Raw genomic sequence first — 6,599 nt, 5'->3', positions numbered from 1 at the left:
AAAAGAAAAAAACATAAACAAAACAAAAAGTAAAAAAAAAACCCACAAAACACAATAAAGCTAATGATTTTCTAAATACTAAGAAAAGCCAAGAAAAAGTGTTTAACCAAAAGATATATGAAAAATGAATTATTAGGTAAGTACAAAAATTTGTTTTAAAAATAGAATTGAGCGATGAAAAATTGTATAAAATAGTCAACCAATTTTGGACAAAATGCAACTGCAGGAGACAGGCAAGAACCATCTCTCATGGTCACAGAACCTAATATTGATTTGGATTCTGAGAACATCTTTCTGGTGTGTTTAGAAAAGGAATGAAACACAGGATAAAACTATAGGGTAGGTAAGCTTCAAGTTCCATGACAGCAATAACAGCCTCAGGAGGCACAGATAACGCCTGCACCAACTGGACAAAGTTGTAAGTGATTGGTCTCCCAGCTGGACAGTCCCATTCTTGGGCCCTAGGCCCAGGGGGACACAACCCAGGCCCCCTTCCTGCCCATAGCAGCTGCACTAGCAGGTCAGCAGGCAAGACTCCAGCAAGCAGGCCATTCCATCTCTCCCCATTTGACCCTGGAATCTACAGCCCCAGGACAGCATTAGTGTCCCAAAATGCACAGGCACAGTCTGCACCAATTGGAGAAAGAGCAGCCCACAGAGGCAAAGGCACCACCTGCAGTACGTAAAGGAAAAGATTGGTAGACACTGGTATAAGAATACAGTCAGCACAATCCATATATATATATATATGTATATATATATATATATATATGGATTCTTGTAATGGCTTAGAGGTTATGGCTAGATGAGATTAGGAACTTTAAGAATTTTGTAGTTGCTCAGTTCCACAAAACTGGATGTCTCAGCTGGTATTCTGTATGTTCTGGAATCCCAAAGTAGTAGACTTCAATTGCAGTGGAAGTGCAAGTGGGAGGCAAGCAGGCAAAGAATAAGAGAACCTTTCTTTTTTCATGTCCTTAGATCGACTTCCAGCAGATGCTATGGTCCATATTAAATATATGTCTTCCTTCTTCAAGATATGGATTAAAGGCATATGTCTTCCTACCTCAAAAGTCTAGATTTGAAGTGGATTCACCCATTTCAAACCAAGTAAAAAATCTCTCAGAGGTGTACACTCCATTTCTGGAAGTAGTTGATTTCAGATATAGTCAAGTTGATAAATAGGAATAGCCATCAAAAGTCCACCCCTTGACAAGTTGACACACACACTCATTTCCCCTTATGTAATGATTAATTTTAAATTAAATCAATAAACATGTCATAACAATGCCTAAACAAAGCAAAACTATCCCATATCTAATCACAAGTACATTATATAGTTACCTTAGCCATAATTAGCCCAACGTGAATCCTTCAGACTATTGCAAACACATTGTAATTTTAGAGTAAATGGCAATGTCCTTTAGGGGATATCCTTTTAGTACATCAAACTGAAACATGATAATCATTGATAGTCTCTTATTTTATAACATATGATAAAGATATGAGAAGAAAACATGAATATTTGTGTTTTAGGGTTTCTATTTCTGTGAAGAAACCCTTGATGCAGGCAACTCTTATAGAAAAAAAATGTTTAATTGGAGTTGGTTTAAGTACCAGAGGTTTAGTCCATTATCATCATTGTAGCTAGCAGTCAGGCATGGTGCATGGGAGTTGGCTTAAGGTTCTACATCTGGATCAGCAGGCAGGAGAGAGAGAGAGAGAGAGAGAGAGAGAGAGAGAGAGAGAGAGAGAGAGAGAGAGAGAGAGACAGAGACAGAGACAGAGACAGAGACAGAGAGACAGAGAGAGACAGATACAGAGACAGAGAGACAGAGACAGAGAGACATAGAGAGACAGAGAGACAGAGAAAGACAGAGAGAGACAGAGAGAGAGAGATAGAGAGAGAGAGAGAAAGAGAGAGTGAGAGAGAGAGACTGGCTTGAGCATTTGAAACCTCAAAGCCACACTTTCCAACAATGTCACACCCACTCCAATTCAGCTATGCCCCTAATAGCCTAATAGTACCATTCCCTATGGGCCTATGTTGTCCATTTTCATTCAAACCATCAAATCTGTACAAATACAAGAACAAAATACATCAAAATCAATTATGTCAACTCAAGTCTTCATTTTTTTCAACTGGTTCTGAACCATAGCTGATATTTGAAACTACCTTCTTTGGCTACCCATTCTGTATTTCGTCTACTCTTAGCGAGCAACTTTGTAGGTCTTGGCTCTTTTTCTGGAGGAGTGATCAATATCTTAATTCCTGATGGTTCTGTGCCATTCCATTTGTCATCCTGCCTGGATTAGGTTGGTGTACTTTCCCATTGACTTTAGTCACAGGATGTGGTAGCACCAAGAGATGCCATAAAGCATCTTCTGGATTCCAACATAATCTTACTTACCTGCATTGTGAAGAAGCAATCCAATTTCCCTATGGTAAATTGGTTTAAAGGCATCAGAGGTTCAAAGTGACCAAGAAGAAGTCTGAGCTTCCAGTTCAATGGAATGTTGGTTGTGACTCCTCACAGGAGCCCCTCTGGAACCAAAACTTCTAGGCCCAAAGAACTTTGTGTCATGGCAACAGCAAGCAAAAATTTCCTAGTGGATCAATATGGGTGATAGTGAATAAAAATATGCCCTTAGATACCTCTTGATTTCTCGACCTGGGGATATAGGCTATGGAAGAAATTTTACCATATACTGGACACTAATTCAAATATACACTGTCTTTTGGAGAACCCTGAAACAGTCCTCTAAACTGATGCCACCTAATTGACATTGTATCTGTGTCCTCAAGAGGCCATTCCATCTTTCTATCAGGCCAACTGCTTCAGAATAGTAGGGAGTATGGTAAGACCAGCAGATTTCATGATTGTGGGCCCACTGTCACACTTCTCTGGCTGTGAGGCAAGTTCCTTGGTCAGAAGCAATACTGTGTGGAATACCAGGATGGTGGATATAGCACTTTGTAAGTTCTCAAATGGTTATTTAGACAGAATCATTATGTGCAGGAAAGGCAAATCCATAACCAGAACAAGTGTCAACTCCAGTAAGGAAAAGTGTTGTCCTTTCCATGGAGAAAGTGATCCAATATAATCAATCTGCTGCCGGGTTTTTGGCTATTCACCCATAGGAATGGTGCAATATCTATTGGTCCAAGTTTATCTCTGGTATTGTCAGAACTAGCACTCAGCAGCAGTTGTAGACAGGTCAGCCTTGGTGAGCATCAATCCATGTTGATGAGCCCATGCATACATTCCATCTCCTCTGTTATGGCCACTTGGTCATGGGCCCAATGGAAATGCAAGAAAGCCTGGGGAAAAGAGGCAGACTCTCTACAGACTGGGTCATCCTTTCTAATTCATTATTAAATTCCTCCTGAACTGCAGTCACTTTTGATGAGCATTGGCATGGGACACAAATATCTTTATATCCTTTGCCCATTTGGATAGATTTATCCACATACTTCTTCCCCAGATATGTTTCTCACCTATTTCTCAGTCATGTTACTTTCAAGTCCATGACCATCCTGCAAACCTGTTAGCTAATGCCCATGAATCAATGAATAATTGTGAATCTGGCCATTCCGCCTTCCAAACAAAATGTACGACTATGTGTACCACCTGAAGTTCTGCTCCCTGTGAAGGTTTTTCTTCTCTGATATTTTTCAGGGTTGTCCCAGAAATTGATTGTAATGTTGCAGATGCCTACTTCAAGGTGGTTGTCTTAGTGCTGTGATGAAACAACATAACCAAAAAACAAGTTGTCAAGGAAAGGGTTTAATTGGACTTACACTTCAGCATTGCTATTCATCACTGATGGAAGTAAGGACAGGAACTCAAACAGGCCAGATTCTTGGAGACAGGAGCTGGTGCAGAGACCACAGAGGGGAGTTGATCACTGTCTTGCTTCCTACGGCTTGCTCAGCCCACCTACTTATAGAACCCAGGGTCAGTAACCCTGTGATGGTACCATTCACCCTGGACTGAGCCCTCCTCCATTGGTCACTAAATGCTAAAATGCTGGGAGAGTGAGAACTTGTTTTCTCTAAAGATATGGACCTTGGTAGGCAGACCACGGTGCAATGGATAGCCACACACCTGTGACTACAGGGGTAACACAGATGCACAAATTTATAGAAGACACATGGGTCAGTCAATAGGGAAGGAATGCGTAACAGGAAACATTTGGTGGGAGTAGATAAATATGATCAAAATACATTATATGAAATTATCAAGAAAATCTAACATATATGTATAAAAACAAAATGAAACAAAAGTTCAAATGGAGTATGGATTTAAATATAAAACATAAAATTACAGTCTGTTCCAAAGAAAAATAGAAGTCTTAGATGAAATCTTGGTATGATTATATTATTTTAGACATAAAACAAATGGATTAAAGCACCAATTGGTCAGTGTAACAATTTTTTAAACTGCTACCCCAAAGTGACATGTTAAAGCAGCGCCTCTCCATGGCTTTTGCATAAAATCTATGTCTTAGTTTGGTTCTCTGTTACAGTGATAAAACACTGAATGAATCCAACTTGGAGAAGAACAAGGTTATTTGGCTTATAACTTCTGATCATTGTCCATCACTGAGCAAATTAAAGCAGTAATCTAGAGTCAGGAACTGAAGCAGAACCATGTAGGAGTGCTGCTTATTGGTTTGGTTCTCATGGCTACTCAGCTTATTTTCTTATACATCCTAGATTCACAAGGTCCAGTGGCATTGGCAATATTGGGATGTTTCCTACTGTATCAATCATTATTCAAGAAAATGCCTCATTGATACACAGTCACAGGCTAATTTGGTAGAGACAAGGATATTCATTCCTTCCATATATCCCTAGTTTTTGTTAAGTGAACAATATTTAACTAACAATCCCTGATACTCTGAGTCCAGTTGAGGGGAAAACAGGAAATACACTCTGACTTGTAGGCACAAGAGAGACTTTCTGATAGAACCAAACATGGCTGGCATAAAACAAAATAAAGTCAATGAAATCCTTTCTAATGATATTCTGATATACTCATAGATAGGTGCCTATCCCAATGATCATCAGAGAGGATTCACCCAGCAACTGGTTGAAACAGATGCAGAGATCCACAGCCAAGCATTAGGTGGAGCTAGGGTAATCCTACAGAAGAGGAGGGTAATGATTGTAGGAGCTAGGTGGGTTCAAGATACCACAAGAAAACCCACTGAATCAACTAATCTGGGCTCATAGGGGTTTAGAGAGACAACCTGCAACCAGGGAGCCTCCATGGGACTGACATAGGCCCCTGGCACATATATTGCCATTGTGTAGTTTGATCTTCTAGTGGGTAGAAGAGGAGGCACCTAATCTCACTGCAACTTGATATACCATGGCTGATTGATATTCATTGGAGATTTTCCCTGTGCTGCATAGAAATGGAGTAGGAGTGGATAGGGAAAGGGGAGGGGAAGAGAGGGGAACTGGGATTAGAGGAGGGAGGGAAATCTGTGGTCAAGAAATAACAAGCACACACACACACACACACACACACACACACACACACACACACTATAAAGAAAAAAAATCCAACAAAGGTAAAACCAGATGTCTGCACCTAGAATTACAGTCTTCCCAAATCCAGTTGCCCAGATAAGAGCTTGAAAACACAATAAAAAGAAAGGAAGAAAGAAGGATAGGAGAGGAGAAGGAGGAGGAGAGAGAGAAAGAAAAAGAGGAGAAGGAGAAGAAGAGAGTTCCAGCCAGATAGTCTTTCTACAACTCCAGTCAACAAGTGGAGAGCTGTGAACGCTCTGTGCTCAGGTAACTTTCTCTTTTTATACAGTCTAGCACTGCAGCTCAGGAAATGGGGCTGCAGTTAAATACTTCTCACCTTGTTTAAGGTCTTCCTACCTCCATGAACCTAATCCTTGTCATCTCTCCTAGGCATAGACTGATCTAATATAAAATCTGGTGACCTGGGGCCTTGTCTCTTGGGTGTTTCAAGACCCTGTCAAATTAGCAATCATTGCTAAACATCATAGTCCTTTTTTATATGATCACCAAATATAATTCTAGGAATAATTCCTTCTTGTACCTATATGCAACACCAGGATTTAATTTTTATGCTCATTTTATTGAAAAACTTCAAATACTATATTTTAATTGTTTTTTCCCTTCTTCAGTTATTTCTCAGGTCCTCTTCAACTCCATATGCACAAAACTCCATTATTTCTCTTTCTTTGAAAAAATACACTCACAATCAAACAAAATAAACCACCACCAACAAAAATAATATAACACCTCTCCAAATACCCAAAACAAATAAAATTAAAATAAACAAGCAAAAAACCCAGTAAAACAAAAAATGCCTAGATAAAACAAAATGAGGTAAAAATTCTACCTAAGTATCATTCAGTTTGGTTTATATTCATCAAATGATCCTGGGTATGAACCCTGCTTGCAGTGTAGATAATGCACCAAATGGGACTCCACTGGAGAAAAGTGATTTTCTTTAGTCAACAAGTATCAATTGCAGATAGCTTCTTCATTATGCTTGGGATACTGTGTTCACTTTTCCCTCTCAGTGCTGGGACCCTGTCAGGCTTGGACC

This window comes from Mesocricetus auratus, unplaced genomic scaffold, assembly GCF_017639785.1.
Source record: "Mesocricetus auratus isolate SY011 unplaced genomic scaffold, BCM_Maur_2.0 Super-Scaffold_4256, whole genome shotgun sequence".
Taxonomy (NCBI): Eukaryota; Metazoa; Chordata; class Mammalia; order Rodentia; family Cricetidae; genus Mesocricetus; species Mesocricetus auratus.
The sequence above is the reverse complement of the archived record's forward strand: the minus strand, read 5'-3'. Positions refer to the sequence as shown.